Here is a 25,570-nt window from a genome sequence, read left to right as displayed (position 1 = left end):
TGATCCCCTAAGAATAGTTTAACGGGATAGATACTTGCTCATGACCTCACTGTTATATGCATACATAAATATATAAACGTATCTGTTTACTAATACAAAACTGAAACTTAACGAAGCTATTGAATAATCTGAAACGTACTCACAAGAACCTATAATGGAAGGGATTACAGGGAAGATACTTACCTTTCAATCTCTCTGATCGACTTCTACGACTTCAATGAAAATCTCCTATGCCAATATCACTATTAAAGCTTCTCCAATTCTCTGTTCTTCATAACGTGAAGAAAAACTAAACACTACGAATATATATATATATATATGTAATGGAGAACAACCCTAAAAGCCTATCTCAATCTCCTAGTATAATTTAGAGACCTCTCAAACTTCTCCTCATACGAGGATAAGCCAGCTCATAATATCACTAATTAGAAATTAAATTTTAATAACAACTTCTTAAATGACCACCATATCCTTGTACTTAATTCTTAAATAACTAAATGCCATTAAGTGTTATTTCTCAATTAAAAATCTCTAAATTGCCACATTAAATAATTAATTGGCAAATTTACTTTTAAATAATTCTAAATAAATTATAAACCCTCTAACGGGTGATTACACTTCCAGCACTTGATCTTTCTCACTCTTGTTTGAATGCTCTATCAATAGTTTGTTCTTTTATTTCATAGCCTCCATACTCACCATATATATATGCATCTCCAGAGACTTAGTGGTTACAAAGAGGGGCAAGGAGCAATTTTAAAATTCAAAAATTCTCTATCTTTTCCAAGTTCCCACTGATACATTTCAACATCTATAGGTATCTTAGTATACAAACACGTTAAAAAAATAATTTGTACAAAAGATCAATATGAGAAATTCAAGGAGACAACCTAATAACAAAATTAGCTATATGGTTTTTGAGACAAAAAGGACAAGAGAGTTATAGATAATATCATCAGAATATGTAAAAGTAAATTTAAAATACCTTTTCTTCAAAAAGAGATTTTACTTTTTGCATGAGAAAATCAAGATATGATTTTGAAGTACAAGGTGAAAAACAATATGAAAAATATACCCTTGAGCATGCAACCAAAAGAGATGCAAAAAGCAATGTACAATCAGAAATGACCATTGAACTTCAATCGACCTAAGGGACTACTTTAGTCGATCGAAGTTATCCAACAACCATTCTCATAGCTTCGGTCAAAGGCTAGGTCCACCTAAGATCAGAGACTAACATTTTGGCCAACTTAGATCGACCTAAGATACTCACGAACAGATACAAACATTCTGCCTTACTTCAATCAATTTAGGCTAAACCATTAGTCAACCTAAGATACATAGCCATGAAAAACATATATTTTTCTCCACAAGAAGTTGATAAAATATATCTATATTATAAAAATATTTTTGTTATCATCAAAATCTTATTTACTTACCCTTGATCTTAACAAACCTCCATCATCAGAACTAATAATTGATCGATTTAGAAATGATAAACAAAAATCCCTATACTCTAAAGTTCTATCGAAAGGATATCTACCCAATCGAAACATCAACTGGTTTGATTTTTAATCAATAAATTTTGGAAACAACCTTAAAACCTAGATAACCAATGTAGGATGGTTCACACAATCAAATCTAAACCTTCCATGTTACATGGATGTAATAACTGAATTTTACTCAAGACTCCCTAGATATCCAATTGAAAGTAAGGTTATAGTAATAATGACATAAAATTTAGATTTCAAGGAAAAGAATTTGTCTATACTTCTAATCAACTTAGTGAAGATCTCCAATCATCCTTTAGTGAAACATTTTTAGAAGAGCGTAAGTTTGATTTTGATGAAATAAGGAAATCCTTCACTAGCAAAGAAAAATTTGTTCCTTCCAACAATCATCCTTGTTCTCATGAGTTTCTAAACCTTGAGGTTAGGGTGTTACATCATTTTATTGTAGCTACAATCAATGTTCATAGTGGATCTTTCCATTTCGTTACCTATGATGACTTAACCCTCATCTCAAGTGTTACCCGTTGTTCCTTCCGGCCCTAAAGGATGATCAGATGGATAGCTTGAGGCAACGACAATCCACATGGTGGGTGGCACCTGAAAGCACTCTGACGCTTAGGTAAGTAAAAGCTGAAGACGGTAGAGTTTCTGTAAGATTGAAAATAACATACCTTGACTGGTGGTCGGCTAGTTTATATAAGAGAGAATGAGAGAGCCCCTTGGGTGTCATTAGCTATGGTGTGAGGATAGAGAGACAAGATTTCCAGTACTGATGGCAATTGGTGGTCAAGATATTTGGAGTTGATGAGGCCTGTTATAGTTGTGAGGATCTCAGAGGGCATTGATGAGATGAGGGTGCTATAGAATTGGTGTTGGGTCAAGATCGGGTCTGGTGTCGAGCTATGGGCCTACTATTTGGGCTGAGCCTAATAGAATCAGTGCAATCCATAACATTTCAGGTCAAATGTTCGCAAGGGAGAGCATTCGAGCTCGAGATGCATGGTCGAGGTGGTGTTCATGTTTTAGCGTGTTTTGAGCTTGGGCCGAGCTTGATAGTTCTAAGAGTCATTTTTAACGTCCTAATGAGTAGTGCATGTAGTCCGTAATTTGAAGTGTTTGCTCTGGAAGATGGGACGTTGTGAGTAGGTGGTGAGGCATCCCACCAATTTCACTCAGAGTATTAAATATGTGTCAAGTGGCGTGACAAATAGGGCGATCTCTGCGGGTGATTGATGACGCTTAATCTTTGTCCATCGAATGCATCATGTTGTGTTGATTCATCTTCTAGGATGGGCCTGAATCATGACTGTTGAGCAATATTGGTATAAAGGTTTCTTTTCCCGCTTCTCAATCTCACTCATCACATTTGTAGGCCATCTTCAGATTTATAGACTCAGTGGTGTCAGCATCATAAGATGAACTAATTGATATTCCTATTCCATCAATTGTTCTGGATTATCCAAGGGAAGATACTCAGTTTGGAAAAGACTAGAAGCGTGAAGATTAGGATTAGGTTTTTAGTACTGGAACTATGTATCAAAATATTGTAATCCACTTATTTGAATTAATGAAATTGGTGTTTTTCTTGCAAATATCACAGTGTATAAATGTAATACCCGATATTTTTAAGTTTACATATTTGAGAAAATAAGACATTTCAAAGGATTATGAAAGCCCTGAGATAAAAGTTCAGTTTTTAAACTAGAGATAAAATTGTAATTTTGAAGTTTAGGTAAAAGTAAAATTTTTGAAAAAGAAACCCAGGAACAAGTGTAATTTACTAAAAGACCTGAGAATTAGTGAGATTCAAGAAAAGCTCGGGGACGTAATTGAAATGGATTTCAAACTTCATTCCAATATGACTTTGGATTTCAAAACTTATTAAATATAACTTTGGATTCCAAATATTATTTAATTTGGTGTTGGATTCCAAATAGAATTCCAATATAGCTTGGGAAATGTGGCGGGATAAGATTGGCACAAGTAAAAGAGTAATGATTACGGCGCTAGGTGGCGACACATGATTGGCTCGGGATTTCTATAAACAGGGCAAGGGTTTCCAAAAGCCATTCAAGTGTGTTTCGGGTTGGGGTGAGAGGTTATGAGGTGAGGAATCTATTCTAGAGAGAGAGGGGGAAACTATGCAAAAATAAGGAGTGGAATCGGTGGAGAAACAAGAGAGAAAAGAGCCTCATCAGAATTTTTGGGCCTTCCTAGAAGACCGTGCATAATGGTCAGTAAATCTGAAAGGTAAGTCTGACCTAACTTCATATTCTTGTAGAGGGATGAAATAGGAGTATGTAGGAAAAAAATAGGGGTCAAATTGGAGCTAAAACGAGGGAGTTATGGCCGAAATACAAAAACTGCATAAGGTTGGCCGAAAATTAAAGGAGGCGCGTGAACTTCATGCACTGGGAAGGGCTGCTCATGAAGGCGGGTGGGCCACCTTCCCATGGTTGGTTTGGGGGCATGAAATACTATTTTTTCATGAAATTTTTTAGATTTACTCATATTTTAATTCTCTACAACCCTATGTAAAAATATTTGGGTTTTGGTTTACAAAAATATGTGTTTTCTGCATAAAACCTAACTCAACAAGCATGAACGGTACACTCGAAAGGTAAACTGTCAAGGTGAGTGATTTTTGAATGTTTTTTGCTTCTTATTGATCACTTTTGGTTTTATTTGTGGGTGGTTTGTTTCCTACATCTCGCATTTCCTTTATTTTGGGCGTATCCATCCTACTTTGCTTGCATCATGTTTGAACATTATAACTTTTGTGTGTGACTTGTGGCTTTCATGTCATATTCCTTCTACTTTGTCATACATCATGTCATGATTGGTGGCTTACATCTCACGTTTCCTTTCTTTTGAGCATATATTTCCTATTTTATATGCATCATAGTGTTTGTAGTTGTTGCTAGTTGATGGGACTAGAGTTTGAACATGATGATTGGCAGCTTGTTGGTGGAACATCATGGCGATCAGGGAGTAATCCTGTGCCTAGAGGTGGGGTTGTGCCTAGAGCTGAGGCATGAGAGGTTGGACCACGATCATGTGTGCAGAGATGGGGCTTAACCCAAAGTAAGGCTAAGATGTTTAACACAAGTGTTGGCAGGGATGATGGTGACTCGAGGAGATTCCTTGATATAATGCATATTTCTCTTGCATGCATTATTTCATTTCTTATACCACTCACTTATATGTAACTATCTAACTTGGGTGTTTTATATCCTTGGAACATTCAAAGTTCTAGGAATGTTAGATGCTACAGGTACCCTAGGTTCCAGTTTGGGTAAAGGCAAGGAGGTGGTGCTTGGCTAGTGATATGCCCTGGAAACTTGGAGAGTAATGGGACCTAAAAGAGTCGCGAGACATGGACATGAATCCCAAGGGCCCAAAGGGTTGTAGGAGATCAAGGAAACAAGTCGAAGGAGTAAGAGGTCGAGCCAAGACCAAGTGGGGAGGACCCACTCGGTTATGCCGAGTGGGTATGACACTGCTTTGGTTTTTCGGGCATAACTCTCTCATACAAGCTCCAATTGAGGTGATTCAAAATCCTATGGAGAGACACTGGCTGAATCAAGGCTTAAATTGGGCTCTAAGTTGATGCACCTACACTATTAAGGCTTAGAGTCAAGTATTGAAGGAAGATGGATCCAAACCAAGACAAAAGGGAAAAAGAAGGCATGAACGAGTGGCCCCCCACTCAGTTATGATCGAGTGGCCCCTCACTCGGTCATGGGGAGACCAATTTCCCCTCATTTTTCATGACCCACTCGGTTATGCCAAGTGGGTATGACACTGCTTTCGTTTTTCGGCCATAACTTTCTCATAGGAGCTCCGATTGAGCTGATTCAAAGTCCTATGGAAAGCTAAGATAATTATATACAATTTTTGTGTTTTGAGTTTTGAGACATTCGAGATGAATAAAGGTGTAAATTGGGCATAAAATTGAGGTACGGGAACCACTCAAAACCGAACCAAGGAAAAGGGCAAAAGAAGGCATAACCGAGTGGCCCCCCACTTGGTCATGACCGAGTGATCCCCCATACAGTCATGGTCGAGTGGGATTGGGCCAATCTCTCATCTTTTCCCTCTCGGATGGGCCGTGAAATCATCGAAACGAACCGCGAGATTCTCGCCCCGATTGTCGCATGTCTCCTCTCTCTCCTCCGCTATAAATAGAAGACCATGCCTTCATTACAAGGTACGCACTTTTGGGCTCCTCAAGACAATTCCATAATTTTGGCTCTCGAGAACTAACTTAGGCATCGGAGTGTTTGCGCGGGGACCCCCACCCGCGCCCTAATGTTGCTCTCGTTTTGCAGGGCCACTCGGTTATGAGGGCCACTCAATTATGGAGGGCCACTCGGTTATGGAGAGCCACTCGGTTATGAGGCTACTCGGTTATGGAGGGCCACTCGATTATCTCAGGTCACCTGATCATCAGACCCTCAGCGCACCTTGGTCACGAGACCTTAGCTCGCCTTAGTCATGAGACCCTCAGCTCACCTTGGTCACGAGACCTCAGCTCGCCTTAGTCGCGAGACCTCAGCTCGCCTTGATCACGAGACCTCAGCTCGCCTTGGTCGCGAGACCTCAGCTCTCCTTGATCACGAGACCTCAGCTTGCGTGCACGTTGGAGACGAGATTCTACTCATATCGCACTTTAGCGACAAGACTCTCAGGACACTAGACTCTCAAAACCCTTAAGAATCAGAAGTCTCTAGAAACTCCCATGGTCAACCACGTACCTTACATTCTCCCACGTAAAAAAAAAAAAAAAAAAAAATAGATTGTTGTATTTTGGCAACAACAATTGGCGCCATCTGTGGGAAACGCAAGACAAAAAGTCAACTTAAGAATGACAAACACCCGTGGACACTGACGAACTCTCTCTCAAGACGTAGAAACATGCCTACCACCACGGAACTCTCAACAACAGGGAGCACCTCCCATTATTCCCGATTCTCACCCACAAGGAGCACCTCCGCCCCCTCATAATGCTCAACCCCAAGGAGGTGATCGCTTCGTTTCCCCGAGCCAGCAAGTGGGGAACCAATCAGTCCCACCTCCACTTAACATCGGCTCAAGGCCACTTCCCGCTAATCAAGCTGGGACTTCACGACAGCCACCACGTACGGTATCGTGGGAAGAGTATGAAGCATTGAGACAGCAACATGTTGAGGGCATGCAGGCACTTCGAGACATGGCTGGTATACTCCAAGGTATGATGCTTGGAGGGACATTGCCTGATACCTTGAAAAAGTTTATGCCACCGCCTGAGCCTCAGCCCGAGGTGGGAGCTGATTCCTATCAAGAGGCCACTCCCTATTCTCATTCCCGATCTACTCCTCGTCAGGAGGATAGATCACCACCACCAAGGAAGAATCCTCGCACCACGCCCCGAAGAAATGAAAGCCCATGAAAGGAAAACTGGGCTAGAAGACCCCAAAGGCGGAGATACCATGAAACTGGAGCCAACACGCCGACATGACATGATAACCAAACAACAACAAGTATACGGGATGACATGAAATGGGTAGTCGAAGAAGTACTTGAACGAAAGAAATTGATCCCAACCACGGAGGAGCAACAACGCAGAAAATGTCTGTTTACTACAGATTTATTGGAGAAGTCATTGCCAAGAAAATTCAAAATGCCTCAAATCACTCCCTATTCCGGCAAGGATGATCCCTATGATCACATTCAAAACTATGAGTCGTTGATGATATTGCACGAATTGGACGAAGACATAATGTGCCGAGCCTTCTCCTTAACTCTGTTAGGGCATGCCCGAACATGGTTCAACAGTTTACCTGAGGCCTCTATCTCTTCATTCGGTCAGCTCAAAACAGAATTTGTTAAGACATTTATGATTAATAGCTAAAGAAAAAAGGACGCCACATACTTGCTTAGTATTCAACAAGGGAACAAAGAAACTCTGTGTCAGTATGTAGATAGATTTCGGAATGCCACCCTCGAAGTTTATGATTTACCAATTGCAAAGGCAGTGTCTGCTATGTTACAAGGAACACGGTTAACTTCCCTACAAGAATCATTATCTTTGGACCCACCAACATCACTAGCATGTTTGTTTGCTAGAGAAAATAAATACATGCACCATATGGAAGTTATGAGAGCTGTAGGTGGGAATGAGGATAGAAAGCGAAAAAGAAAGGAACGTAATGTTGAAGAAGACTCCAAACGGGTTAGGGGATTAGATATACCTCGACCCCAGTTCCAGCATTACACAAGACTTCTTCAACCTCAATCGACCATACTTGCAGCCATCGATGGGTCAGGTCTCATTAGACTCCCGAAAAAGGTTGACCATCACATGGGGAAGAATAGAGAAGAATATTGCAGGTATCACAGAACTCGTGGTCATTCCACTGACCAATGCCGGGAGTTGAGAGATCAGATTAAGATGCTAGTTCGTGAAGGACATCTTCAAAGGTATGTACAGGTTAAAGACAGGGAGCCTCGAAAAGGAGAAGATAGACAGGAAGAATGGAAGAGATTAAATCAGAGACATCAAGAGAGAGGAAAGGATTATGGAGAGAATCAACCTCTAGACAATGAACCAGTTCATGAGCCCATACATGTCATCTCGGGCGATGAAACTATGGCAGGGGATTCCTCCCATTCCACCAAGATAAGCCACGAAAGGACATGCCCTTAGAAGAAGGCAATCAGCCACCATTAATGCCCTCAAAGAGAAAACTGGGACCAAAATTCAGACACATTGAAGAGAGCCTATGTTAAAGATCGAGAAACTAAACTTTTTGAAATTGTGCATGACCTGCGTATTTCGTGCTTAAAGGAAACAATAAGACCCAAAATGAAACAGTGGATGTACTCACTTATTTCAAAAAATGTCAGCGTTTCATTACACATTGCTTTATGAAAGTTGTTTGTTATGCTTTGCTTACAGGAAATAAAAACAAACTCAAGCCCATTGTCCCGCTTATAACCCGACAATGAGGTAAAAGTACATTTAAACCCATTGCCATGCTCACTGCCCGAGGTAAAACTACACTCAAGCCTATTGCCCCGCTCACGGCCCAGCAATGAGGGAAAAATATAGTCAAGCCCATTGACCGACTCACTGCCCGGCAATGAGGTAAAAGTACATTCAAGCCCATTGCCCCGCTCACGGCCCGGCAATGAGGTAAAAGTACAGTGAAGCTCATTGCCTCGCTCATGGCCTGGCAACGAGGGAAAAATAAACTCAATCCTGCTGCCCCACTCACGGCCCGGCAACGAGAGAAAAATAAACTCAAGCCCATTGTCCCGCTTATAGCCCAATAATGAGGTAAAAGTACATTCAAACTCATTGCCCCGCTCACGGCCCGACAATGAGGTAAAAGTACACTCAAGCCCGTTGCCCCGCTCACGGCCCGGCAACGAGGGAAAAATAAACTCAAGCCCATTGTCCCGCTTATAGCCCGTCCATAAGGTAAAAGTACATTCAAACCCATTGCCCCGCTCACGGCCCGGCAATGAGGTAAAAGTACACTCAAGCCTGTTGCCCCGCTCACGGCCCGGCAACGAGGGAAAAATACAATCAAGCCTATTGCCCCGCTCATGGCCTGACAATGAGGTAAAAGTACATTCAAGCCTGTTATCTCGCTTATATCCCGGTAACGAGGTAAAAGTACAGTCAAGCCCGTTGCCTCGCTCATGGCCCGGCAATAAGGTAAAAGTAAATTCAAGCTCATTGTCCCGCTTATAGCCCATCAACAAGGTAAAAGTACATTTCAAGCCCGTTGCCCCGCTTATAGCCTAGCAACGAGGTAAAAGTACATTCAAGAGCGTTGCCTCACTTACAGCCCGACAACGAGGAAAAAACCTAACACGACCCCGTTGTCCCGTTCATGGCCCGACAATGAGGGAAAAACCAACTCAAGCCCGATGCACTACTTATAGCCAGGCAACGAGGGAAGAATAGATTCAAGCTTGATTGCCCCGCTCCTGGCTTGATAACAAGGAAAAAATATATTCAACCTCGCTGTCCCGCTTATAGCCCGACAACAAGGTAAAAGCAAATACAAGCCTATTATCCTACGCATAACACAATAATAGTGAGCAGAATCAAACTTATGGTTTGGTGCATAGTTCGACATCTATGGAAAGTTAACTTGCTGGAATATCTACCTCATACTTCTACAAAGGAATTGAAAAGCACTAGAGACCAGAAATGTAAAGGCACGGTGTGCGAACAAGCTCAAGAGGATGTGTAGAAGATGAAGCGGCTAAAAGAGAAGTAATGTTAAAAAGTTTACAGGACAAGATACTTTTTCACCCGAAACACCTGGCCAAAAGAGTAGGGAACAATTGATATGCCCTACAAACTTGGAGAGTAACGGGACCTAAAAGAGTCGCGAGACATGGACATGAAGCCCAAGGGACCAAAGGGTTGTAGGAGATCAAGGAAACAAGTCGAAGGAGCAAGAGGTCAAGCTGAGACTAAGTGGGGAGGGCCCAATCGGTTATGCTGAGTAGCTACGACACTGCTTTGGTTTTTTAGGCATAACTCTCTCATAAAAGCTCTGATTGAGGTGATTCAAAATCCTATGGAAATCCAAGATAATTATCTGCAACTTTCATGTTTTCAGTTTTGAGAGATACTAGATGCATCAAGGATTAAATTGGGCTCTAAGTTGATGCACCTACACTATTAAGGCTCAGAGTCAAGTATTGAAGAAAGATGGATCCGAACCAAGACAAAAGGGAAAAAGAAGGCATGAACGAGTGGCCCCCCACTCGATCATGGGGAGACCAATTTCCCCTCATTTTTCATGACCTACTCGGTTATGTCGAGTGGGTACGACACTACTTTGGTTTTCCGGCCATAACTTTCTCATACGAGCTCCGATTGAGCTAATTCAAAGTCCTTTGGAAAGCTAAGAAAATTATCTACAACTTTTGTGTTTTAAGTTTTGAGAGATTTGAGTTGAAAGTGTAAATCTAGAATGAAGTTGAGGTACGGGAACCACTCCAAATTGGACCAAGGAAAAAGGCAAAAGAAGGCATGACCGAGTGGCCCCCCACACGGTAATGGTCGAGTAGGCTTGGGCTAATCTCTCATTTTTTCCCTCTCGGATGGGCTGTGAAATCATCAAAATGGGCCGCGAGATTCTTGCCCCGATTATCGCACGTCTCCTCTCTTTCCTCCGCTATAAATAGGAGACCATGTCTTCATCACAAGGTACACACTTTGTGTTCCTCAAGACAATCTCATATTTTTGGTTCTCAAGAACTAACTTAGGCATCGGAGGGTTTGCGCGGGGACCCCCACCCGTGCCCTAACATTGCTCTCATTTTGTAGGGCCACTCGGTTATGAGGCCACTCGGTTATGTAGGACCACTCGGTTATGGAGGGCCACTCGATTATGAGGCCACTCGGTTATGAGGTCACTTGGTTATGGAGGGCCACTAGGTTATCTCATGTCACCCGGTTATCTCAGGTCACCTGATCATTAGACCCTCAGCGCATCTTGGTCACGAGACCTCAGCTCACCTTGGTTACGAGACCCTCAGCTCACCTTGGTCACGAGACCTCAGCTCGCCTTGGTCGCGAGACCTCAGCTCACCTTAGTCGCGAGACCTCAGCTCGCCTTGGTCACGAGACCTCAGCTCGCCTTGGTTACAAGACCTCAGCTCGCCTTGGTCACGAGACCCTCAGTGCACGTGCACATTGGAAATGAGATTCTACTCTCATCGCACCTTGGAAACAAGACTCTCGGGACACTTGACTCTCAGAACCCTTAAGACTCGGCAGTCTCTAGAAACTCCCATGGTCAACCACGCACCTTATATTCTCCCACGTAAAAAAAAAAAAAAAATAGATTGTTGTATTTTGGCAACAACAGCTAGCATTTGGAGTTTTGGATATTTAGTTTACGAAATCATTGTTTATACTTGTAACCCAAGCGTAGTACTTGTATTCTCGATACTATATTGCAAATAGTAGCTAAGATACTTAAGGATGTATGATGTATGTGGGTGATTCTATGGTTGTACCCCAAATTCATGCGTTCGTGAGGCTGCTATAGTTTCTGATATGTTAGTGAGTGATAGATTTCTATTAAACTTGTGGAAATCCTAGCCATTTATCATACTCAGGTTCAATCCTTGCTTTCGTTGATAAACGATTTCCAATAACGCCTCAGATTGTTATTAGCATATAATGAATATCATATAGTCTTATTATATATTTGAAAAATGGGGCATTACAATAACCTTCTAGAGATACTTGTTGTAAGGAGACCACTTCTTATTTATCAAGGAAGGGAACTCTAAAATAATTACCCTTAAAAACAAGGAGAGTAAATCACCTTCTCAAGTAATTTCACAAGCTATCAATGAGGTAGATGTAACACCCCACTTTTCCAAGGCATGTTACTATGTTGGGGCTCAACATATAAATACACATTCTCTTTCCATGATACATCCCTTAAGACCTCATGTGACACCCGTAACTTACTTGCATGCTTAACAATAAATAATAATATTCGAACGAACTTTAAGGTTTAACGCAGAAAAATTGGAGAAACCAGACTTCTATAAACTTAAGTAAAGTTTAGAACATAATAAAAATTCAAAGCACGTTTTGTGTAAATATAAAGTTTGACATGGAAACATGGTTTCAACAGAAGAAACGAGACTTCGCGAAGATTCTTTATAGCAATAACATATATAAAAATATCCGGAGCTTAAAGCCAAACTCATACTTCCTTGAAATTAGATAAAAATCCAAGACATGCTTTATGGCATACATATAAGAAAAGATCAGAGTTCAACCCCAAGAACTTTGTTTCAAAAGGAAACTAAAACTTAAATTCTTGAAAAATTCTTTTTCATTGATCCACCACGCTCCACGTCCCGATCTCCGCATTCATAATCACCTGGGGGGAAATATAAGGGGTGAGATTACGCAAATCTCAGTAAGTACAAGAGAACCATCATATGTATTTAAACAAGTCATGACATAACATAACATATCATATGGAGACACGAGAGGTTCCACCAACTTGCAGGGGTAAGAACCCTCGTGCGTAGCGCTACCGAGCTCCGATCCCGAAACTTGCGTGAACATAACATAACATGAGGGACCACATAACATAGTTCATGGTCATGCTTAAACATCATAAATAGTTCATAATGTACTTACCTCAACTTGGTTTGATGAGATTTGAATGTTTAAGGCTTCACCTTTACACCTCTCAATATGGCATAAACTTAGCTTCGATTGATTTGGAATACCCAAAACTCACCCAAAGGTTCTATTTATAGAATTATCCAACAAATCATAACCTGCCACGTGTCATGTAATTATTTGGGACTCATCATGACTCCCAAGTGTTCACATTGCCAAATATCCTATATAATCATTTCTATCCATGTGTTCTTATCAAATGGTGCCATGTGTCCCATATAATCATTTATATCCATGTGTTCTTATCTTATCTTTGTAATGACCAGTGGAAGCTTGCCATGTGTCCTTGATATTTTGAACCTCACATGCTTAATTACATTTTCAACACTTCCATCATTACATCTCATACGATTTAATTCATTTTTCTACATTTCCCATCATTACTTCACATAGTTAATTTATTTTCTACATTTCCCATCATTACTCCCACATGGTTATTTGATTTTCTACATATCCCATCATTACACCCACATGGTTAATTGATTTTCTCCATATCCCATCATTACACCTTTAACTAGTTAGCTATATTTGGTTACTTTAACTATTTAGTTTGAGATATTTTGATGAGATATTTTTAGGTTTCAAGAATTGCACCTTGGCCCAAAATTTTCGGATAATTTGCACTTAGGCCCTTGCAACTTAGTCCCCGGGCTATTTTTTAATTGCATTTTAGCCCCCGAAGAAAGGATAAATTACGCTAATACCCCAAGATTTTAGGTAAATTATATTTTTACCCGAACTTCAATATTTACGATTTTGCCACTGGCTCAAAAACTGATCATTTGTCTCAAGGTTTCTATAATTCCTTGAAAGGACATATTTCCTCAAGTATTAGAAGCTAAAAATCCCAAGTATTATATTTCAGTTTTAAAATCTTGGGCGTTACAATCTACCCTCCTAAAAAAATTTTCGTCCTCGAAAATTTACCTTACTTCTCGTCATCAAACAGCTGGGGATATTTGGATCGCATCTCGTCCTCACGCTCCCATGTTGCTTCTTCAACTGAATGATGTTGCCATAACACCTTAACCAACGGTATATCTTTATTGCGAAGCCTTCGTATCTCTCGAGTAACAATGCTTATTGGTGCCTCCTCATATTTCAAGTCTTGCTGTATCTCTAATGGTTGATGCTTTATTACATGGGTTGGGTCGGGGACATACTTTCTGAGCATTGATACATGAAAAACGTCATGTACTGCTGACAGATCTGGTGGTAAGGCTAGCTGATAAGCAACGTTCCCAACCCGCTTTAAGATCTCAAACGGGCCTATAAATCGAGGTCTAAGCTTTCCTTTCTTCCCAAATCGTAAAACTCCTTTTATGGGTGTAACTTTTAAGAATATCTTATCACCAATGGAAAACTCCAAATCCCTTCTTCTTTTATCTACATAGCTTTTTTGTCTATCCTGAGCCTTCTTCATACTATCCTTGATCTTTTCAATAGCTTGTACAGTTTGTTCCACAATCTCTGGACCCAAAATCTTCCGCTCGCCTACTTCATTCCAATGAACAGGTGATCTGCATTTCCTTCCATATAGCGCCTCATAGGGTGCCATGCCAATAGATGCATGGTGACTATTGTTGTATGCGAATTCAATTAATGGTAGATGTTTCTCCCAATGTCCACCAAATTCTAGGGTACAAATACGAAGCATATCCTCTAAAGTTTGTATTGTCCTTTCAGATTGTCCATCTGTCTGAGGATGAAAAGCTGTACTAAAACTCAATTTGGTTCCCATGGCTCTGTGTAAGCTTTTCCAAAAGTTAGATGTGAATCTCGGGTCCCTATCCAATACAATGGAAACTGGAACACCATGTAGTCTTACTATTTCCTTAACATACAGTCGTGCCAGCTGATCCATTGTAAATGTCATCCGAATAGGTAAGAAGTGAGCTGATTTGGTAAGTCGATCCACGATCACCCAAATAACCTCATGTCCTGTTACTGATTTTGGAAATCCTACAACAAAGTCCATCGTCACATGTTCCCATTTCCACTCTGGAACCTCCAATGGTTACAGTAACCCTGCTGGTCGTTGGTGCTCAGCTTTTACTTGCTGACATATCAAACACTTCTCAACAAATTTAGCTATGTCTTCTTTCATATTTCTCCACCAAAACACTGCCTTTAGGTCACGATACATCTTTGTACTTCCAGGATGTACAGAATAAGGAGTGGAGTGGGCTTCTTCTAGAATTTCTTGCCTTATTTCCTCAAAGTTTGGCACACACAGTCTCCCTTGGTAGTAGAGTGTGTCATCACTAGCTATTGTGAAGTCCTTCCGCTTCTCAGTATTAACCTCAGCCTTGATGTACTCAAAGAATTGGTCTCCCTTCTGATAGCTCTTAATCCGATCACAGAGAGTTGGTCGGACAGAGAGTGCTGCCATACGAGCATTAGAATTAGATGGCGTAGTGACAATCTCGAGGCTTAACCTCTCGAACTCCTTCCACAAAGGCTTTTGTGATGTCAAAGCTGCTACTTGGCCCATTTTCTTTCTACTCAAGGCGTCAGCCACTACGTTTGCTTTGCCGGGGTGGTAGTGGATTTCACAATCATAATCCTTCACCAATTCCATCCATCTCCTTTGCCTCATATTCAACTCTTTTTGTGTGAAGATGTACTTAAGGCTCTTATGATCGGTATAGATATCGCATTTACCTCCGTATAGATAGTGTCTCCAGATTTTCAAGGCATGCACTACTGCAGCAAGTTCTAGGTCATGTGTAGGATAGTTTTGCTCATAAGGCTTCAACTGCCTTGATGCATATGCAACTACCTTACCTTTTTGCATCAATACGCATCCAATTCCTTGTTTGGACGCATCACTATAAATAACAAAACCTCCTGACCCTTCAGGAATAGTTAATACTGGCGCGTTGACCAGCCTCTTCTTTAATTCTTCAAAACTAGTTTCACATTTCTCTGTCCATTCAAACTTAGTACCTTTGCGAGTCAGCTGTGTCAAAGGCCCTGCCAATTTGGAGAACCCTTCGATGAACCTCCTATAGTATCCAGCTAAACCCAAAAAGCTGCGAACCTCATTTACATTGGTTGGTCTTGACCAATTTAATACCGCTTCTACTTTGCTGGGGTCCACTTCTATTCCTTGAGCTGTGACAACATGTCCAAGGAATACCACTCGCTCCAACCAAAACTCGCATTTCTTGAATTTTGCAAATAGCTTCTTTTCCTTCAAGATCCCTAAAACAACCCTCAAATGTTTTTCATGCTCTTCTTCACTTCGAGAATACACCAATATATCATCGATAAAGACAATGACAAATTTATCCAAGTACTCATAGAAAACTCGATTCATTAAGTCCATAAAAACTCCAGGCGCATTAGTCAAGCCAAAGGGCATGACTAAAAACTCATAATGACCATACCGAGTTCTGAAAGCTGTCTTCGAGATGTCACTAGATTTGATCCTCAACTGGTGATATCCTGACCTTAGATCAATCTTTGAGAATACTCGTGCACCTTGTAACTGATCAAACAAGTCCTCGATCCTGGGAAGAGGATACTTGTTCTTAATACTAATCTTATTCAATTCCCGGTAATCGATGCACATCCTCATTGATCCATCTTTCTTCTTGACGAATAATACCGGTGCTCCCCAGGGGGATACACTTGGTCGAATAAATCCTTTCCCCAAAAGTTCCTCTAACTGGGTTTTCAACTCGTGTAGCTCCTTTGGTGCCATCCTATAAGGAGCTTTAGAAATAGGTGCGGAACCGGGCACTAAATCAATAGTGAACTCTACTTCTCATTCTGGTGGCATTTCAGTCAGGTCATCAGGGAAGACCTCTGGAAAGTCCTTTCCTACTTTAACATCATTCACTGTTAATTCTTTTCCTCCCTTACCATCACTGACATTAAGAATCCAATACATCATTCTGACTGCAATAGTTTCTTAGCTTTTAATGCTGAAATGACACGGGGAAGGTGTTTTGTCTCAGCCATTGAAAGGCAAAGTTCTATCCCTTCAGGATACTTACAAATTATTTCCTTTTCGAAGCATAGAATGGTCGCATGGTGCTTGGAAAGCCAGTCCATTCCCAAAATCACGTCGAATTCTTGCATATCTAAGACATATAAGGTCGTTTCTAAAAAATTTCCCTTGACCTCCACCTTAGCTGTTCTTACTACATGATTCGTGCTTATTATACCTCCTGAGGGTATCGTTACTCCTAAGGGAGTACTTACATGTTCCACATGTGCATTAAGTTTACTTGCAAACTCAGGGGATATAAAAGAATGGGTGGAACCAGAATCAAACAAAGTATAAGCAGGTATTCTAAAGATGAGGATGTTACCTGCGAATACGTTATGATCTTGATCCTCCTCTTGCCTTGAGAGAGCATAAACCCTAGCTTGACCCTTTGGGGGATTTCCTGGCTTCTGTTGATATGGCTGTTGCTGTTGTTTCTTTAGATGACCCTTGGGACAGAATTTGGCAACATGACCCATTTCACCACAATTGTAACAGGCGCCGGTTCCCATGAGACACAGTCCAGTATGACGCTTCTGACATTTGCCACACACTGGGTTCAGTTGATAATACCCTGATGTTGGATCGCCTCCTTTATTCTTCTTCGAATAATCCTGCTTTCCTTTACCTTTATCCTCCCACTTACATTTTTCTAGTGGTCCAGACTGCGATAGCTTGCTATTGCTGCTAGAGCTTTCTCTAAAGTTCGCCAGTTGGGCCTTAGCTAGCACCTCATGATACGTGCCTAACTCAAAAGTTACGACTGCCTGCCGTAAATCATCTCTCAACCCTTGTTCAAAGCGCCTTGCCCGCTTTTGTTCTGTATCCACTAAGGCTGGGGTAAAACGTGATAGCTCATCAAACTTCCTTTCGTATTCAATTAAGGTCAAGCTACCTTGTTTTAACATGAGGAACTCTACTTCCTTCTGGTTACGGATGTTAGCGGGGTAATACTTCTTAAGAAAAAGTTCCTTGAACTGATCCCAGGTCCACCCATGTCCCTGGGGTCGGGATCTGGCAGTAGAATCCCACCAATGCCTTGCTCCATGTTGTAACATATATGTAGCACAAGTTACCTTCCTAGGGTCTGGACAATCTATGAGATGAAAGATCCGTTCAATTGCTGCTATCCAATATTCAGCTACCAGAGGGTCCAACCCACCCTCAAAAGTTGGAGGTTGAAGCTTCCAAAACTGCTCAACCAGGGTAGCATTATTTCTTAGGTTTTCTTGGGGAGGTGCAACTGGTGGTGTGGCAAGTGGCGTCATGTTGCGGATGGCATCAATGAACTGCATGAACTGCCCGTTGAGGTTGTTGGTTTCGCTAGCCTCATTTTGCGGTTGTCTGCCCCTACTATTGGCACTTCTTGCACGGGTTTCCATAATCTTATGTGAAAAAGAATAATTAATTCCTGAATGTAGGGTCCTTAAGGATAAAGAGTACTATTGTGGAACTTCATATTAACTATGATTTGTTAGTCCATCATTTCATATACCAATATGTATAACACGCAACTAAGGAGCTTCCAGGTAAGGAGGGGGGTCACGTGGACCACTTAAGTCCCAAGCTCGCCTTAGACAGTTTAGGTCTTTTTGACAAAGCCCTTAGCGCGATCACACATATCAATAAACTCAACAATAGATCTATGTTTAATTACGATTCATTATGCAAGCTCTTCTTGATGGACTTGATTCCTAATTGCTTTCATTCTAATAAGCCCTTCCTAAACAAGTATTTCCGCTATAATCATAAACTCTTGAGTTTGGAGCAATATCACTAGCGAAAAACACATACTAATTAATGGCAAATAAGAATCATATCTCTCACATACTTATTCCAACATGAGCTTCATACGTGTGCATACATATAACAACATATGCTCATAAATATAGCTTGAGAGAATAACTACATAGTTAAGGGGGATATGGCTTGCATGAAGATAGTATCCATAAAGAATAAGCATAGCAATTCTTATAACTTACCCGGAGATCAGAAGCTTGAACGGGACGTGGTGGATTTTCATGTTTCCTTAAAAGAATTTCCTTACAAATTTTACTAAAAGTACAAAATTTTCTTTCAAAACAATTTGAGTCTACAGGAAAGTAAAACTTGCTCTGATACCACTTTGTGACACCCGTAACTTACTTACATGCTTAACAATAAATAATAATATTCAAACGAACTTTAAGGTTTAACGCAGAAAAATTGGAGAAACCAGACTTCTATAAACTTAAGTAAAGTTTAGAACATAATAAAAATTCAAAGCACGTTTTGTGTAAATATAAAGTTTGACATGGAAACATGGTTTCAACAGAAGAAACGAGACTTCGCGAAGATTCTTTATAGCAATAACATATATAAAAATATCCGGAGCTTAAAGCCAAACTCATACTTCCTTGAAATTAGATAAAAATCCAAGACATGCTTTATGGCATACATATAAGAAAAGATCAGAGTTCAACCCCAAGAACTTTGTTTCAAAAGGAAACTAAAACTTAAATTCTTGAAAAATTCTTTTTCATTGATCCACCACGCTCCACGTCCCGATCTCCGCATTCATAATCACCTGGGGGAAAAATAAGGGTGAGATTACGCAAATCTCAGTAAGTACAAGAGAACCATCATATGTATTTAAACAAGTCATGACATAACATAACATATCATATGGAGACACGAGAGGTTCCACCAACTTGCAGGGGTAAGAACCCTCGTGCGTAGCGCTACCGAGCTCCGATCCCGAAACTTGCGTGAACATAACATAACATGAGGGACCACATAACATAGTTCATGGTCATGCTTAAACATCATAAATAGTTCATAATGTACTTACCTCAACTTGGTTTGATGAGATTTGAATGTTTAAGGCTTCACCTTTACACCTCTCAATATGGCATAAACTTAGCTTCGATTGATTTGGAATACCCAAAACTCACCCAAAGGTTCTATTTATAGAATTATCCAACAAATCATAACCTGCCACGTGTCATGTAATTATTTGGGACTCATCATGACTCCCAAGTGTTCACATTGCCAAATATCCTATATAATCATTTCTATCCATGTGTTCTTATCAAATGGTGCCATGTGTCCCATATAATCATTTATATCCATGTGTTCTTATCTTATCTTTGTAATGACCAGTGGAAGCTTGCCATGTGTCCTTGATATTTTGAACCTCACATGCTTAATTACATTTTCAACACTTCCATCATTACATCTCATACGATTTAATTCATTTTTCTACATTTCCCATCATTACTTCACATAGTTAATTTATTTTCTACATTTCCCATCATTACTCCCACATGGTTATTTGATTTTCTACATATCCCATCATTACACCCACATGGTTAATTGATTTTCTCCATATATCCCATCATTACACCTTTAACTAGTTAGCTATATTTGGTTACTTTAACTATTTAGTTTGAGATATTTTGATGAGATTTTTTAGGTTTCAAGAATTGCACCTTGGCCCAAAATTTTCGGATAATTTGCACTTAGGCCCTTGCAACTTAGTCCCCGGGCTATTTTTTAATTGCATTTTAGCCCCCAAAGAAAGGATAAATTACGCTAATACCCCAAGATTTTAGGTAAATTATATTTTTACCCGAACTTCAATATTTACGATTTTGCCACTGGCTCAAAAACTAATCATTTGTCTCAAGGTTTCTATAATTCCTTGAAAGGACATATTTCCTCAAGTATTAGAAGCTAAAAATCCCAAGTATTATATTTCAGTTTTAAAATCTTGGGCGTTACACCTCAAGTACCGTATTTCAAAGAAAATCCCCCAACATATCATTACAAACGCGGAATCAAGAATCAAAACCTGAAGGATATCATAATTTCATAATAACATCACATTTTCAAAACAGAATACATGGAGAACCATACTCAATTAAAAAATAAATTTAAAAAATATCTCATAAAAATAATACAATAATAAATGATATAATCATCAAACTATCTCAAAATAACATTGAACCATATTTATTACATAATCATTTTTCAACATTCGCAACTAACATTCTTACATTTAATAAGACTATTCATCATAAGTTTTCTTAACATGGCTAAAACATATCTGAATCTTCCTGAAGAAGCAAATTACCGAAACAACTTAACAAACCCATCGAACACGTCATCTCGTGTTGTTACATCACAACCACTTCCTTGCCTTAGCTGCAAGTCCTAACTGGAATGTTGAATGTTCTAGGGGCATAGTCCAAGTTAGATGTTGAATCATCTAAGTGAGGGTTCAAACAGTTACATGAATACATGATGCAAGGACATGAATAAACAGACTCCCTAGTGTAACTTCCCTAGCAATCCAGCCTGACACGGAACTTTTAGGTAGTCATCCTAGCATGCACACACAGCACAGGAGACCCCTGTACGTTATTCCAGCAACATTTTTGGGGAATTACGGCTACACTATCAGGGCAACAACCCATCCCGTTCATAAGTATCGATATGCCAACAATATCATGTCAAGTGAAAAATCACAACTATCGATGCAACAATACAAGTATAGATATGTCAAGATGCACATAAATTATATATAACTTAGCAAACTTTGTGAATATCATTCTCAACATAGGCAAAACATAACACGTATAAGTTTTCGGGAAAAACCACTCACCTTAACTTAGCTTCTCAGGCTTCCTCAGTATACGTGCCCTGACCTTGAAACACGTGACTAGATAATTTTCTTGCTTCAACATGCTCCTCTAGCCCCAAATTAATTCTTAGAATTTTTTGAAAGCTTTTTCGATTTTTTTCCATATTTTTCCATTTGTTTTCTCTTTCTTTTTCTTTTTTTTTTCTTCTTCTTCTTCTTCTTCCTCCTTCCTTCTCTTTCATGCGCACAAACTGCTACACGCCAGCCACCTCCGTGTGCCACCGCTGTCCTCGTTGGCCACCGCTGCCTTGCTGGACCACCACTACACGCCCCTACGACCATCACCATGGCCGCAGCTTCGTTGTTGCAACACCAGCCATCGGCCACCATTGCGACTGTCGTTGCTACTCCTGTCGCAGGCTGAACCACTGCACATACACAACAACCTTCCCTTGTTGTTGTTTGCTGCTTGCCTCACACACAGCCATGGCTGCCATTTTGCTTCCTCTGCCATCTTTACCTCACTCATCTCTCTCTCAATCTTTCCTTCCAATTGTTTCCAATTCCTACCCTATTTATAGCCATTCCACCGCCATTCCACCGACTCCCCTACCTTGGCCATCACTCTTGCAGCAAACTTAGCCATGAAACTCCTTGTAGCAACTTGGCCACCACGCGCGTACGCGCGTGCGCGCGCGCGCACACACACACACACACACACATATATATATATTATATAATGCACTATGATATAAGGGAAATTACATAATAAATCCAAAATTTTATCTTTATTTCGTTTGGACATTTCTCTAATTGCAATTACACCCTCAAACATTAAATTAATTTGCATTACGATACTTAAAATTCAAAATTAATAACTCTAAATTACTCGATAAGTGCAATCTCATCTCTACACTCTCATATGACCTTTGTTTCACCCCCAAAACCACTTTAGGGTTGATCCTTACATAAAACTAAGCCCCCTCAGGGTCCCGTTGACTTCTCAAAAGTCCCTTTACGATTATTCGATTTTTCAGACTACATTTTAGCTGTACTGAAAACTTTTTTTGATATGACCGCTTTCAGTGTCATAAATCTCGTATTGAGATCGTCAATCCCATATCTTCTTTCTTTGATATCTAAGTTCCAAAACATTCCCTACAGTCAATTCGGTCTCTCATAACTGTGAGAGATACACTATAACCCTAAATTATTTGAAAATTTCACTTACGACCCAAGATAAATTATACTTGAGTCCTTTAGAAAAATCTCAGATATTATAGCAGGTGTTAAAATTAATGTATGGTGGTGTAGGTGTGTTATGCCATCCCTTTTGGGAGAAGAAAAATTTTCACCAAAGAGTAAGCCAGGTAAAGGGAATTTCCACTTAGAAGGAGGAATGCATGCATTTCCTCTTGATGCAGGCTTTTCCTCCCAAGTAAAGCCATTTCCTCCCGAGTACAGGCATTTCCTCCTGCGTGAAGGCATTTCTGTTAATGTATGCCTTACAACTTAAGTGTTAAGTTGTACTTGAATATTAAGATGTGATATATTTGTTGAGTAATATATCTAGTTGTTTCACGTTCATGTTATCTATTGACAAACTTTCTCTTTTGTATTTATTTATTAATTCAACAATTACTTAAATATAATATGCCTAAAGACAAAGTCCCTAGGTTTACTCTATGTTGAAAAGAATTGAGGTGTGACTTCGATTGTAAGGTTTTTGATACACCTAAGAGTATAACTTTAAACTTGTCCCTGGTCAAAAGTGTCATCAAGATGAGACATCACAAAGAGATCGGTGTGTGCTATGTTGTTACCTTTGGGAAAGGTAGTAGTTGTGAACGGAAACGCCAACACTTGGTGTGTCATGTAAGAGTTTTTATCAATTTTCAAAAAAATTTCAAAAACTCAAATTGTAACGACTTGTTAATGGGTCTAGAATTTTATGAGAAATATGGTTTTATTATGTGTAATGCATTTCGAGCATTGTCCAAATTAAATGGGTCAAAATATTTTATGTGTTTTAAAAAAGGAAAATTAATGGGAATGTTAATTCATGGGAAAAATGAAATGTAAGTGGAAAATTTAAATGATGTATAAATTGGGTTGATCATGTCAACAAATGGGTTGGGATAATGATTGAAAGGCCTAAATGCAATGGATTGTTGGAAAATAAAAACAAAGGAATGAAATGGTAAAGGACCAAAATGGGCTTGGACTTATATGTGTGTGTGTGTGTGCAATGCATATGTATGACAAGAAGCACATATGTCAACATAAACTTGGTGAAACCCTCGCAATTTCATGCTCACTTAAGCAAATAATACCACGTATAAAATTTTTGGGTGAACCACTCACATTGATTTAGCTTTTTAGGCTTTCTCTCGGTATGCGTACCCTGACTTCAAAACTCGAGCCTTGGCAAACTTCCTGGCCAAAATTTTCAGGAAATTAATAAAACATAATTTCCTAATTTTTCATAATATTTTTCTAATTTTCCTTTATTTTGTTCATTTTTTTCTATTTTTTCCTTACATTCACGCGCCTTGTGTGTGCACCCATGCGCTCGAAGCCGGTCGTCTTCTTTGGCTTTCTTTTCACTGTCGATGACAGGTTTTGGGCTTGTTTCTTCGATTTTCTTCTTCCTTCTTGGCTTATTTATTCTTCCGAACACAATGGTATCCCTATTGCACGATGACTCCAATTGGAACACCTTCGATTTGGCCGTTAAAGCTCGCTCCGACGAATTCTCAATTTTTCAGCAAGGCTTAAAACCACCTCAAATCAACACCTCACTCACTCAAAATTTTCAAAAATAATCTCCACAACTTAGAGAACAAAAGCCCCTTAATAATACTCTCAAATTTTCCCTCGATTGCTTTGATTACTTGACTTAATTTCTATAAAACTCTCAACCTATTTCCTGCTATATATAGCCTCTCCAACCGCACATCTCCGTCCAACCACGACCTCGCCTTGCATCGCAAAGTCTAGGCCTAGGCCATGATGGCCCTAGGCACCCTCAAACGGTCGGGATTCGACCTCCACACCGGCAGCCAGTGTAGCCATTAACTGTCATGGCGGATTTCACACTTGCTTTGTATTTTTGCTCCCCAACTTTCAATTTCTTTCATTTTGACCTTCTTTCCTTATGTCCTCAAGTTTCTAAAATTTACACTTAATCTCCACGATTTTGAGAAATTACATTTTAGCCTAAAAATTGAAAATTTTCACTTATGCCCCAAAGTAATTACACTTGAGTCCTTAAAAAAATTATCAGTTATTACATAGTGTACTGGGATTATTATTCCCTCACCATCCAATGGGGAGCAGGATGACTATGAAGTTGTAAGGAATGTCAGCAGGGGAATACAGCCAGGTTTTCGAAGGCGTTCATGGCTCCTATAACGATGAGTGTATTATCAAGATCCTTAAACCTGTCAAGAAGAAGAAGATCAAGAGGTAAATAAAAATTCTACGGAACCTTTGTGGTGGGCCATATATTATTAAATAATTGCCTGATATTGTTATGATCAGCAATCAAAGACCCCAAGTCTGATGTTGAGTATGTGAATAGCGCAAACTTTAAAGTGCTATGCGCTTTCTTGCAATTTCGATACTTGATATTACATATATGAACTTTTAAGGCTTTGGATTACGGCCACTCTCAAGGTATCCTGCATCGTGATGTGAAGCCCCACAATGTTAAAATTTATCACAAGCAGCGCGCGTAAGCTTCATCTTATAGATGGGGGCCTTGCAGAGTTATATAATCCTGGGAAAGAGCATGAATGATGTTCGTGTTGCTTTAAGATACTTCAAAGGCCTTGAGGTTCTTGTTGATTTGCAAGATTATGATTACTCCTTTGGACTTGTGGAGCATTGGTTGTATGTTTGCTGGGATGATATTCCGCGAGGGAGCCATTTTTCTATGGGCATTGAAATTACGATCATCTGCAGAAAAATTGCCAAGGTGCTTGGAACAAATGAACTAAATGCTTGTCTTAGCACGTGCCAACTGGAGATGGACCCACATTCTGTTGCCCTTGTGGAGTACATACCAGGAAACCATGGACAAAATGCATTAATTCCGATAATCAACATGTGGTTGTTCCAAAGGCAATTGAATTTTTGGACAAGTCGTTCCAGTATGGCAGTTGAGAAAGACTTCACTGCCAAAGAAAGAAACGATATGGCTCATCCTT

General features: G+C 39.9%; 1 protein-coding gene and 1 pseudogene across 4 annotated transcripts in view; one reads left to right on the top strand and one right to left on the bottom strand.

The window, feature by feature from the left end:
* Positions 1–12,074: 12,074 nt before the first annotated feature.
* The window catches only part of LOC127808821 (uncharacterized), a 62,043-nt gene continuing 48,547 nt past the window's right edge, over positions 12,075–25,570 (bottom strand). Inside the window, exons 1-2 of one of the 4 annotated variants that reach the window (XR_008024985.1) lie at positions 12,694–12,882; positions 12,075–12,427 (exon numbers count right to left, since the gene is read on the bottom strand). The gene's annotated coding sequence lies outside the window, so the exon portion shown is untranslated. Of the gene's footprint in view, positions 12,428–12,693; positions 12,883–18,948; positions 19,302–19,565; positions 19,755–25,570 lie in introns of those variants that run through there. The other 3 variants (XR_008024983.1, XM_052347471.1, XM_052347470.1) reach the window with 3 other exon arrangements.
* The window catches only part of LOC127808538 (casein kinase II subunit alpha-2-like), a 4,143-nt pseudogene continuing 3,015 nt past the window's right edge, over positions 24,443–25,570 (top strand).

This window comes from Diospyros lotus, chromosome 8 (genome assembly GCF_014633365.1).
Source record: "Diospyros lotus cultivar Yz01 chromosome 8, ASM1463336v1, whole genome shotgun sequence".
Lineage (NCBI taxonomy): Eukaryota > Viridiplantae > Streptophyta > Magnoliopsida > Ericales > Ebenaceae > Diospyros > Diospyros lotus.
Note: the sequence above shows the minus strand (reverse complement) of the source record. Positions and strands in the feature narration are given on the sequence as shown.